We start from the raw sequence: 13,051 nt of genomic DNA on the forward strand, positions 1-13,051 counted from the left end.
TCAATCAGGTGACTATATTTTAAATCTTATCGCAAGGCAACTAGATACTTCATAGGATTAGATCCTGTGCAGTAGCCTGGTGATCTTAATCTTAAATATAATCCTGATGTTAGAAGATGCTAACCAAAAAACGCTGATTAGGTCAGTTTTGTATTTTTGCCACTTTGTATAGAATACTTATCACTTTAATACTTTCAAGAGGGTTACTGTACATGCTCAGTTTTGGTAAGAGCTGTTTTTTGTGAATTGCTTTATGGGTAAAGGCAGCTGCTCGATTGCTTGGTGGCAACAGAATGAATGTAGGTAGGGTGCCAGCATTTTGACAGTATTGAGGTGTAGATTAACATTTTGATAGCTGCATTGATTTAACTATTGTAGCTGTTTTTTCCAATCCTGTTCTTTCCCGGACCACCTCCTTCTGGAATTCTGTACCCAACCACCTGAGACTTGAAAAGGCCTACTTCAGATTCAAAATATCCCTGAAAGCACTTTTCACCTTGGTATTTTGCTGATCATGTGTGGAAAGACAATACCGCAAGTAGTAGGTTAAACGTCTTATTTCCTTTATTAAAATAAGCGGTTTGTTAAAGGAGCAAATGCCAGCACAACACGCACTGGCAACCATCCCCAGCAACTGTCCACCTCCCTCCAAACATTCTATTCCCCATTCGAGTTCCATCCCATTATGACCACTACATTCTAATCACCACACATCTCCCTCCTCAACAAAACATTTTTTTTCAATAATAAAAAAAACAAAACACAGATTAAATATATATCAATATCAATTCTCTGTTTAACACGAATTGGAATTATTTACTTTCCATCACCAATTCTTTGAGGTACCTTGATAACTTCCTTTATATCTGACTTTTCCGAATAGAAACAGTATGAGACCCAGATCCAACACCATCACCACCATCAGAGCGCACCACATCCGATTGCAAAGCAGGATCATTCCCCCATAAATACCCATTAACCTCATCTTGACCGCTGCATTCCTTACCCTCAGAAATGTCTCTTCCTTTGCACAAGCTAACATGCCGCAAATTACGTATTCTTCCATCTTCAAGCTTAACAGCACCATCCAAATCTTTCAGAATTTTCACAGGATTCGACCACTGAGAAGCTGCTTTACATATAAAGCCAGGATTCCTCACATGCTCATACTGTTCAGCTACCAATTGTGGTATGGACCTTCCATTATTAACTCTCTTCAACACTTTTCCCTGATACTCTTGTACTTGTTCCCTCACAGAATTAAATTCCTCTGTAACTGACTCTCTTTGTTTTTTGTTCTTCAACCACCAGGGAATTAATTTAGAAGATGGTTTCCATCCCCTCAATAGCTCAAAGCGTGTCTAACAGAATGGGGTGTAATCCTGTAAGATAACAACATAGTTTGGATGGCCTCCTTCCAAGATAAATTGGATGCTAATGCTAACTGTATAGCTTCCTTGACTACTCTGTTAAACCTTTCAACCTGACCATTCCCTTCTGGATGATACAATGAGACCCTTACATGGTTCACCCCACAACTCTTAAAAAAAGACTGCATCTTGCCAGAAACAAGTTGTACCCCACTATCCAAAACTATGGTTTCTGGAATGTCTTCCCTTGCAAATACTTCATTCAAACATTCAATGACAGTATCAGTGGTTATATTGCCAACCATACAAACCTCAGGCTATTTGGAAAAGTAATCAATCTGGACAATAGCATATGATTCCTTAGCAGGTAAAGTAACAAACTGTCCCATGAAATCAATTGCTACCTTCCGCCACGGCCCATCAGGCAATTCAACCACCTGTACCGGTACCACTGAAGGTTTAACAGTCTTATCACTAAACATACATGCACTATACTCTCTTACCCAACGACCCATCATACCATCCAGACCTGGCCACCAAAAATGTTCCTTAATTTTTTTCCTGGTACTTGCCATACCCCCATGACCTTCATGCCCAACCTAACAATAGTTCTTCACATTCCATAGGGAGGTACTATTTTGTCACCCATCAAAATGATCTCATTAGTCGATGACAATTCATCCTTAACTTTCCAATATGTACTACATTCACCTTGCAAACTCCATTCCGACGGCCACCCCTTCAAGATGAATTCTCTCACTTTCAACAAAATCTCATCCTTCTGCATTTCCTCCATCCACACACATTCAGATATCCCCAAATCCATTTTCTAATTTTGCAGAAACATCACATCATCATGAGTAAATGCCACATCACATTCACCATCATCAAGCTCCTCAACACTTCCAGTGGCCAGAGGTAATCGAGACAACCTATCCGCCACACAGTTACTTTTCCCCGGAAGATGCAAAATGTCAAAATGATACATTTGTAATTTCGAAGCAAGTCTTGTTATCCTTGGAGTAAAGTTTTTTCCACCTCCCGAACTCAAGATGTTAACCAGCGGTCTATCGTCCATGCAAATCTTGAATTTACACCCCCATATGTACATTCTAAAACGTTGCACCGCCCAAGTAGCAGCTAACAACTCCCTTTCAACCACAGAATAGTTCCTCTCTGCATGGGATAAAGTACGAGATGCATATGCAACTACCCATGAACTTCCTTTTCTCTGTTGAGATAATACTGAACCAATACCATACCCACAAGCATCCACTGATACAATACATTCAGCAGCTTCATCAAATGATCTTAAACAAGATGCATTCACAATTTCTTCTTTTATAGTTGCATATTCCTCAGCATGTACTTGTTCCCAGTAAAATGCTGCATTTTTCCTCAGTAACGCTCGCAGATTCTCCACCTTGGATGCATAGTTTTCCACAAAATGAGATTAAAATTCAGTCAGCCCCAAAAAGGATAGCAATTGCTCTTTGAATTTCGGTTCGGGAGCTTCACGAATAGCCTTCACATGGCTTATCTTGGGTCGAATGCCTTCCTTGAAATAATATGACCTACATTTTCCACTTGTTTTTCTCCAAATTTACACTTTTGGTCTTTCACCGTTAACCCGTAGTCTCTTAGTGCTTGCAACACTGCCTTTAAAATGCAGTCAAGCTCAACTTTATCTTTTCCATATATTAATTTATCGTCTTGAGACACTTTTGCACCATTTATATTTGAAAGTATTTTGGATGATTCCCTTTGGAAAACTGCAGATGCACTAGCCAATCCAAATGGCATCCTTTTATACTGGAACATCTCTTCAGGTGTAATAAACGCTGTACAATGCTTAGAATTTGGATTCAAATGTACATGATGATAAGCATTTGCCAAATCGATAGTTGAAAACACTGTAGCATCACCAATGGATGACATTAATTCCTGTAAATTTGGCAATGGAAAAGCATCTACCCATATAGCATCATTGAGCGCTCGCAAGTCTGCACACAGCCTTAGATCCCCGCTGGATTTCACAGAAATTACAATCCGAGAAACCTAATCACAGCTTCCGATAGGTTCAATAATGTCTTTGTCGCACAAGTCTTGCAACGTATTCTTCAGTTTCCCTCTATAGTTAAATGGACCATTCCTTAACTTTTGTCGTACAGGAATGACTTTCTCTTTTAACACAATAGTATTTAGGAAATTCTTCAAACTATCCAACTAACTACTGAAAACCGCTGGAATTTTTTGGGGGGAAATTAGAATATGAACCATTATTAGTCCTCAAATTACACACATTTACAGCATACACCGGCAGACTAACACTAGGGTCTACCTTCAACCCAAGTTCACATATATGTGGCCAACCCAAAATCGTAGTCTCACTTTCAACTATAAGGACCTCCCCTGTGCATTTCCTCCCAGCAAATTCTAACTCTGCTTGTATTTTACCCACAATCGCAATTTTATGACCAGAATAACTGCAAGGACTGGTTTTAGTGTTTTGCAATTCTCTGCCAGGCCACGACTGGTTAAATAGCATTTTCCCCATTATAGTATACCATGCACATAACTCCACCATTACTTCCACCCGCATGCCATCAATACTTAACCAACAATTAGGAAACTGAAGACTCCCTCCTTTGACATAGCTACTCTGTATACTTAACACCATATTTTGCATACCATTTTCGAGTCCATCATCATCAACATCCTCCACAAATACAACTCACCTTCTTCCCAAAACTTTACATACTCGTGAAAAATGTCCATTCTTCTTACATGTATTACAAATCTTGCCAATAGCCGGACATCCCTTAAAATTTGCAATATGAATACTGGCACCACACCTGAAACACACTTTCGCATTATTGGTCATGCCAATTTTGTTACCCCCACTAGCAGAATGAACTACAACCCTTTTTTTCTCCTTTCAATCTCTGTCACCACCCACAGCACATACTGTACAACCATCTTTATTTTCTTTTCTCATGACTTGAATGCAACTTCTTTTACTTCAATACTTCTCGTTACCTCTATAGCCGCATTTAAGGATCTTTCTCCTGACGGCCATAATTTCTCCTGAATTCTTTTAGATTTAGTCTTCATCAACAATTGGGCTCTTAAAACCTGGTCATATGTCATGTGCTCAAAAGCACAAGTAACCGCAACTCCTCTTAACACCACCATATACTGGTCAATGGATTAATCATCTTTCTGTTCTCTGGAATAGAACTTATACCTTTCCATAACCACATTAATCTTCCTGCCATACCTCTCCTGTAATTGTTTCAAAGCACATTTGTACACATCTTCTTCATTAATGTTATCTACAGTTGGCAGATTTTTAAATTCTCTCAATCCAATAGCCCCAGTTGATGTTTAAGTAATGACAAATGTCTTTCTGGCATACATTCACCATCCTCCACTACATCCACATATGCTTCAAATAAATCTAACCATAATTCCCACTGAACAGGAGGATCTCCTGGCTCAGCTAAGAAGAAGGGTGAAGGGTGAATACTATACATATTGCACAAATATACACAAATATTCAAAAGCAAATAACAACTAAAGATAGAAAGAAAGAAAAACACATAACAAAAAGACAACAATCAATATATATAACAAAAACTAGGATGAAATCCACAATGCAATAATTATAATTGCCCCATACTTCAGTAATTATAAGATAGGCTCCAACAGATATGCCCATCATCCTGGACTTGACCCAGGAAGAATGCTGGCACAGTGCAGATCAATTAATTGCAGTTAATATGCAATCCAATTCAGTGTGTCCCAAAATGTAGTTGATCAGCATAAAGGTGTGCCAATCACCGTGAAAGGAAAACTGTCCAATGCCAAATTCACTCGACAGGCATAGAGGTGTGCCTATCACAATGTAAATAATTGTGAAGCACACAAAGCTTCCCAACCAGTCAAAATGGCCACCAGCACACAGCGTAACATGTTTTCAAGGGAAATTTGGGCACAGTCCTACCCATAATTCTACACGCTTCCAGTTCCAGTACACGGCCATCTGCACACGCAGTGAAATAGCCCAACTTCGTTCCAATACACTGGAAAATGCCTCAAGGCGATCGTCGAGTAAAAAAATGCACAGCCCACCAAGTCCGCTCTGTTTCAGTGAAGACGCCTCCAGAAGATCACCAAGTGAAAAATGCACAGCACTCCACTGCTGACCAGAAATCACGCCGACACTGCTCCTTCCCGCCTTGTCGCCATTGTGGAAAGACGACACCGCAAGTAGTAGGTTAAAAGTCTTATTTCCTTTATTAAAATAAGTGGTTCATTAAAGAAGCAAATGCCGGTACAACATGCACCAGCAACCGTCCCCAGCAACTGTCCAACTCCCCCCAAACATTCTATTTCCCATTCGAGTTCCATCCCATTATGACCACTACATTCTAATCACCACATCATGCTTTCCTAGAAACAGCATTTTGCAGATTTTTCTTGTTCTGTAAGACTGGATGCCTAAGATCACCCTGCCCTTTACACCTGGGCTCCGGACATCTTCATGCTCAAGGCACTAACATAATTGTGAACTCTTTAGTGGGATTATTAAATGTCATAGTAGTGTTAGGCCTAAATGGGATCCTTATTTTTGTTATTGGTATGCATATTTATAGAGCACACTATCACCCAAGAGGGCATCCAGGTACTGCACATGTGTGAACCTAGACAGTCCTAGGGCCTAGTGGGACTACTAAAAAAGACAGGTCTTCAGTTTCTTCTATAATTCAAGAAGTGAGGAGGAGTCTGTCATGTGTAGAGGCATTTTGATCAACTTTTTAGGTGTGATGTAAGAGAAGGCTTTACTGGCGGATCTGGTTTTCTGTATGTGTGGGATGTGTGTCGGTAATAGTCTAGATGGGCGGAGGTGTCTGGAATGTTTGTGGAAGCAAATGCGATTCTAGAGGTACGCTGGGACAGTATTATGTAGTGCCTTGAAAGGGTGGGATAAGAGTTTGAATTAGGCTAGTTTGTGTACGGGAGCCAGCGGAGCTCCTTGAGGAGTGGTGTTAGTGTGGGAGGTTGAGAGTGATCTGGCTGCTGAATTATGAATGGTTTGCATCCTTCTGGTGAGTTTTGTGTTGACCCTGGCATAGAGGGTGTCCAGTAGTTCAGCTTGCTTGTTACCAGGGCATGTATGATCGTTTTCCAGGTGCTAATTGGGAAGCATTTGAAAATCTTCCTCATCATCTTCAGGGTATAGAAGCATGAGGGGTTGGTGTTATTGACTCTTGTGGTCATCTTGAGTTCACTGTTGATGACGATCCAGAGGTTCTTGGCATGGGTGGGTGTAGGTTTCGGTCCTAGCTCTGTTGGTCACCAGGTGGAGTCCTGTGGTGAAGTTGACAATTATGGTTTTACATGGGTTCGGCTTTAGACAGTTGCTTTTTATTCGATGGGCAACTTCTGTCATACATGTATTGAACTCGATCCTGGTATTGGGTGTCTTGCCTGAGAGGTAGAAAATTAGTTGTGGTAGTCAGCATAGAAAGGGCATTAGAGAGAGAATGATGATAGCTAGAGGGATCATGTATGCATCGAAGACAGTCAAGATCAGGGAGGATCCTTGCAAAACGCTGCAGATGAAAACCAAGCTGTACAGTGCTAGGCTGACTGATTTGGTTCTTCCAGTCAGGAAGGAGCAGATCCTTCTGAGTTCATGTCCTTTGATTTCAATGTTGTGTAGGCAGTGCATAAGAATGAGATTTGAACATGCTCCCTGTGTGTACCTCCCTGCCTCTTTCTCCATTTAAGCTCCAGGTGTTTGCAGTGGTGTTTAATCAGTTTGAGTTCCACCATGTACTAACTGGCCTGGAGTTTAGATTTTCTTGTATTGTTGTGTTTGAGGGGGGCAGAAAGTATGCGAAGGAGGTACTTCAGTTGTTGAAATTCTTGATGGCTTTGGGGAGGCTGTAGATGTGTTGGAGCCAGTGGGTGTTGAGAACGATGTTCAAAGACTATATCAGGCTGCTTTCCAATCAACTTTTCCTCCCGTCCCACAAGTGTTCTGTGGCCATAAACTGGGCTTTTAGCAATGCCTAACAAAACCTCTAAATAAATTAATAAATACAGTAAATTATTTTGGATGGTGGCAGTTACCTGTCCACTCTCTTATGGAAGAATATATGACTCTGCCATATATGGTTGTGAAGAATTGCATATTGACATGTCTCACCCTTGTGATCTGAAGATTAGGATAAGGAATGTGCAGAGTTGTAAAATTCTAAGTTTGACATCTTATGGCCAAATATTTATTTCTAACATTTTCTGAATCGGTGAGAGAAACTTGTTTAATTTAAACAAAAGCCTACATTGTGGTGAAAAAAAGGCCCTGCTGACAGTGTCAATGTTCGTATTGCTCTGCAGGTCAAAAAGAGCACCGTTTGGCAGTCACCTTTGTTATTTGGTCACAGCAGCATAAATCTATTTTCTTTGCTGCCAAAGCAGTCAGCAGGGTCTGGAGCAGGTGTCATCTACTGTTTTTCTATGATGCTTTCATGGCTAGACAGAGGACACTATTGCTTGCCGGTTGTGAGAACTTGTCTGGTAAAGTGAAACTTTCCCTTCACTAAAGTGATGGAACTTCACCATTATTCATGAAGGATGAAGTTGCCCAACATTGTGGGGACACTGTGGTAACAGTGTTTTGCTTCATCAAATCCTATGTATAATGCTCTGTTTGGATCCGATTATGAGCTTTGAGGAATTCTATGCTGAGAGTCTTGGAGGCTAGAATTAAGCATACATGCCAGAATTCCCAGCTGCTAAAATGGAGTCTGGTGTTCCTGCACCAAGGAACCAGGGTGCAGGAATTCTGGCCACATTCTGGGGACTTAGTATTTAATTATCCAGTTATAACCAGTGCTTTAAATGGAAAAATAGAAGTGCAGGTACTCTCTATTAGAGTACCTGCTTTTTTCTAAGAAGTGCCGGTACTCTCCAATTAAAAGTATTACGTTTTTCTTGAGATATGCCGGTACTCTCCCTCTCAAAATAAAAAAGTGCTGGTACTCAGTACCGGAGAGTACCGGCCCATTTAAAGCACTGGTTATAACTGTTAGCTGGTTGCTTATTTTCTGTTGCTACCATTGAATAATTATGCTTTTGTGATGCCATTCATCCATAGAAAGCTCAAATAATTCATTTGTTGAGTCGTTAATATGAAAATGAGTATGTTTCTTTTTTTCAGGTCCATTATGTGTGGTTGGGCAAAGGTTTGGTCTGGTGTGTCAGTGTGCCATGTCACTTCTTAAAGGGTGAGTGTCAAATAAAACCCTCGTGTCTCTCATCTTCTCCACTTGTACTGCAGAATGCTGTAGCTACTAAATATTAAGAGTGCCTAGTGTGGTTTCCAAATCAAACCCCTTACTTCCACCACTCTGCACTTCCTTTTTCTATATCTTAGGTTTGCAGGTTCTTCATCATCCCTGCCTTTTCCATGTGTCACATTTCCCAAACATGTTCTTAATCCATCTTTCCTACCTTTTCTGACGTTTCTTTTCCTGCCCAAGCCTGGTAAAAAATAAGTCCTGTCCCCAAATATGAGTGACTGTGCTCCACATCTAATACGTCTAACAAATTACGCTCTAGAGATGACTTTCTTCTACACCTCAGATGAACTGAGGCACATTATTTTCTCAATTTATAATGTAATTCATTGCGGTTATACACATGATAATCGTTTTCCTTAAACAACAAAAATATTGTATGATAGTAATTTACATTCAGTAAATTAAAAAAAACATTTTTTACACATTCGTTTGTTTATTCATTACTTTGTCGTTGAAACCCTACTTAGTATTTATTTTAAAAAATGACCAATAATCAAATTACACACTAAAATAAGCTTTAAAAAGATTCTTTCAAATAAACTTCTTAAAATAGTGCAGCCCTTGAAGGTATATGGCCCTTTGAGAAATGTATTCATAGAATACTTAAAAAGCCATTTGTCCAGCAGATTGAAAGCGATATCTCTGACATTCAGTATGAGATGTAAAAAGATGAATTATAATGGCAGGACATCAGTACATCCTTTAAAATGATGCCGTGTGTCGTCAAGATTCTTGTTTAAAGAACGGGTGATAAGAATTTAGGACTTCTTGGAATCCAGGAACAGCAATGTAATCTAGCAAGCTTCATTGTACTGCCATCAACTTTTTGATGTAGTAGTAGTGCTGAATATAGAGTTGTGTTTACAAGTTTTACCAACGCAACTTGCGTGAGGCACACCACACAAACACTCCTTTCAAAGCTTGTGGCTTTGAGCCAGCGAAAAATAAATGTGTTTAGACTTTGAAAACTTACAGAACATTCGGATCTTCATTGCTTTACTTATATATCTAAAAACTGACCACACTATTAAATATTATTCAGTCATAAAGGAAGGACCCATGGCAGATGGCCCGTTCTCCTCCGGGGCGACAGAGTACAATTACTCAGTCACTCTGATGTAGGTGGTGACTGCCAAATTATGAAATGTCTGCTGGCTCAGCTGACGCTTCAAGCCTAGGGACTGATTAATATCATGGCAGAGAGGGAGCTCTGTCCCAAGGGGGACAAATTTCACTTCCTACCAAGAATATGGTCTGCTCGTCTGATTTAAATTCAGGCAGATCAGACTTTGACGCCCGTGGAGACTATTTCATCTCTGTTGTGCTCAAATGCCTCTGATGGCCCGATGGAGTAAGTGCTGTCAGAGGTTTGGCTATATGTCAACCTACCAAATATAGATGGGTGGACATTTGGCTGTTTTTTAATGCCGGTCACTGCCAGGAAAAACCTGGAGGCAAGGTGCACTGAAAAGTGCTCAATGCCCCCTCGCCAACGGAGGAAAATTCCATGATGTGATATACATAACATTTTTTTTTTTAAAACGCTCTGAAGTACAGGTCTGTCATGTTTGGCAGAAACGTCCAGCAAAGTTACAATGTATTTACAGGAACTTCTGTGACGGCGCAAATATATATTAGCTCTTATCTCTTCTTTTATTGGGGTACTTGGAAACCAAGATTGGCACCCAGCATTTCATATTTATCTACTTGTGATGCTGATTTCGCATTGATGAATTTGAGAATATATTATTTTAAGACTTTTCCACAGTTTTGCTGCAGATTTAGGAATTTACACCTTGTTCAGAAATGTTTTGAAAGTTGTTTGTTTATTGATATGCTTTAGGGAACCTGGTTTTAGTCATTTTCTATAGTTAATCAGGTCCCCCCAAAAGTTTGTTACAAGATCTTACTGCGTTTTTATAGGAGGAAAGAAAAAATGTTCTCTATTTTACATAGAAACTCGACCAGGGGATAAAAGATTTGAGATGAAAAGACCACTATCTTTTAACAAGGAATTAACTCGCAAAGTGGTGCGACTGTGGATTTTATAATTTAACTGATTTTTCAGTAAATAATACATGGAAAACATGGCTGCTCATTGAGCCTAATATCAAAGATCACATAAAATGATACAAATGGTCATATTTTTACGTTTGCCATTCGTTCCCTTTGCACAAATTTAATGAGGTCTGGTGATCTGATGTTTGAGTTAATGGAAAAAAATAGTATGAGAAGTGGTGGCTTGCTTATGTTTATGGCGGGGAGGGAACAATAATAATAATAAAAAGTGTCCACCTGCTCCTGGAAGCTCCAACATGCGGCACCAGGAAACACCACTACCCAATCCTGATGATGCTTTCATGCTGGTCACCAGCATGAAAGCAGACTCAGGATTGGTGGGAGCGCCTCTCTCAGCACTCACAAGAGTGCTGGAGGCCTGGGCTTTCTCTAACCCACCTGCCTTAAGACAGCTGGGTTAGAGAAGTTTAAAGTGCACATGACAGGCTGACCGTCACAAGACAGCCAGCCAAAGGTACATACGCACTTTTAAACAAGTGCACAACTCCCTGCTGCCACTCAGCAGCAATTGCCCCGCCCCGACTTGCCACTCGGTTCAGGACGGGACGCTGAAAAATAAAAAGGTAATAAAGTTTATTACCATTTTATTTTTCACTCCTGGGGGCATTTTGAGGATCTTTTTGTTTAAGGAGGCAACACTCCTCCGCTCATATGGAGGGACCTCCCCTGAATATGAGATCAGAGGGGTCTCTAAGGTTGCATAAAACCGGGAACTTGAATTAAATATAACATTATCATTGTGGGAAAAGATAAGTAAGTGAATTCCTCTATATTGCGAGGATACATTATGCCAGGATGCAAATCCATGCTAAATGTTTAATATATAGAACTATCATCTTTCTACGCAAGATATGCTAGAGTATTAGTCCTCCTTGTTTTATATGCGTTCTGGGGGAAATGCACAGCTGGGCTCAACTGGCATGGTTAACTAATTTATTTGCACCATTTTCTGAGGATATTTTAAGGCACTGCGAAAATAATCTTAGTGCATTTCTCCTGAGAGATTCAATGAGAGCATTATTGGGATGTGTTTCAGAAATTTACGATTTATCTTTTCAAGGAGTACATTCATTTACATTTCCTTGCTTATAGATAGATTCCTTATTTTGCAAAAATTTTAATTGCAACAAATAGCATGTTTCTCAGATTGGTTGAAAAAGATCCATATTGATATGGTTTGGGAAAGACGATACGTACTAGGTTGGGATTGATTAAAAATGTAATAAGGCATGGCAGGATTTGATCTAATATACTGTTAATGTCGCAACAGATTGATTTACATATTACAAACTACTATTTATAGTAACATGGATATTTAATGAATTCTTTAGGTGGAACAAATGAAATGGCTGTTTATACATTTCCCCTGTCAAAAAAGAAGTCTATCTATCTATCATCTATCTATCTATCTATCTATCTATCTATCTATCTATCTATCTATCTATCTATCTATCTATCTATTTTCCCCCATGGGGATTTTAGAGTCAAATCACTATAGGCCTGTTCAAAGTGTCCCAAGTCTACTCCATTCTTATATCATATAAATCAGAGTAGAGGCTATTCTGAAACACCCCCTCTAGACCACATTAAAGACCACATTATACTGTCAGATGTGAGGCAGCCACACTAAGTGATATGTTCTAACACATGCCACATGGTAGAGAAAAAGCTTGACAGAGGCAGATCCTGAGCAATATAAACAACATGTGCCCACAATACTAAAATACCCATAACACCTGCCCTTCATTCATAGTGACGTTTTCAGAATCCAATACTTTTTAGCAAATTTAATTGAAAACTGTGCCATAAATTCCATTATTTTATCTCATTTGTCAAACTTCTCTCAGAGATGGGGTGAGGAGAACTCCTTGAACGCATATTGTGGAAGGAGGGCTTCCTTGGTTTGCTCAGAGGCTTATCTTCAGGGGAGGTGTTTGGGGTGTTACACTCCTCCAATAAATGTATTTTCTGATAAGTATTTGGGAACAGGTGCTTTCAGTTGGTTATAGTGAGGTGCCTGTCAGTTTTTACCAATACATTTTTACATACACAAAGACAAAAAACGCACACAACTTCTTCTACCTCTCTCTGTTATGAAAGTTCTAATGTTGGTTATTTTACAAAATATTGTGTTTGGATCACTTAGTATTCCTACCAATCTGCATTCATCTCCATTCCCACTGTCCCTTAAACACTGCCCAAGCATCCCGCTTGCCGTATAATGTATTT

General features: G+C 39.7%; 1 protein-coding gene and 1 long non-coding RNA gene across 2 annotated transcripts in view; one reads left to right on the forward strand and one right to left on the reverse strand.

The window, feature by feature from the left end:
• MMEL1 (membrane metalloendopeptidase like 1) overlaps positions 1-13,051 on the reverse strand; it is an 892,805-nt gene that overhangs the window by 642,737 nt on the left and 237,017 nt on the right. The gene's annotated exons all lie outside the window — the stretch shown is intronic.
• The window catches only part of LOC138300494 (uncharacterized), a 184,509-nt gene that overhangs the window by 150,128 nt on the left and 21,330 nt on the right, over positions 1-13,051 (forward strand). Inside the window, exon 2 of the long non-coding RNA XR_011204949.1 lies at positions 8,602-8,668. This is a non-coding gene — a long non-coding RNA (uncharacterized lncRNA). The remainder of the gene's footprint in view (positions 1-8,601; positions 8,669-13,051) is intronic.

This window comes from Pleurodeles waltl, chromosome 6, assembly GCF_031143425.1.
Source record: "Pleurodeles waltl isolate 20211129_DDA chromosome 6, aPleWal1.hap1.20221129, whole genome shotgun sequence".
Taxonomy (NCBI): Eukaryota; Metazoa; Chordata; class Amphibia; order Caudata; family Salamandridae; genus Pleurodeles; species Pleurodeles waltl.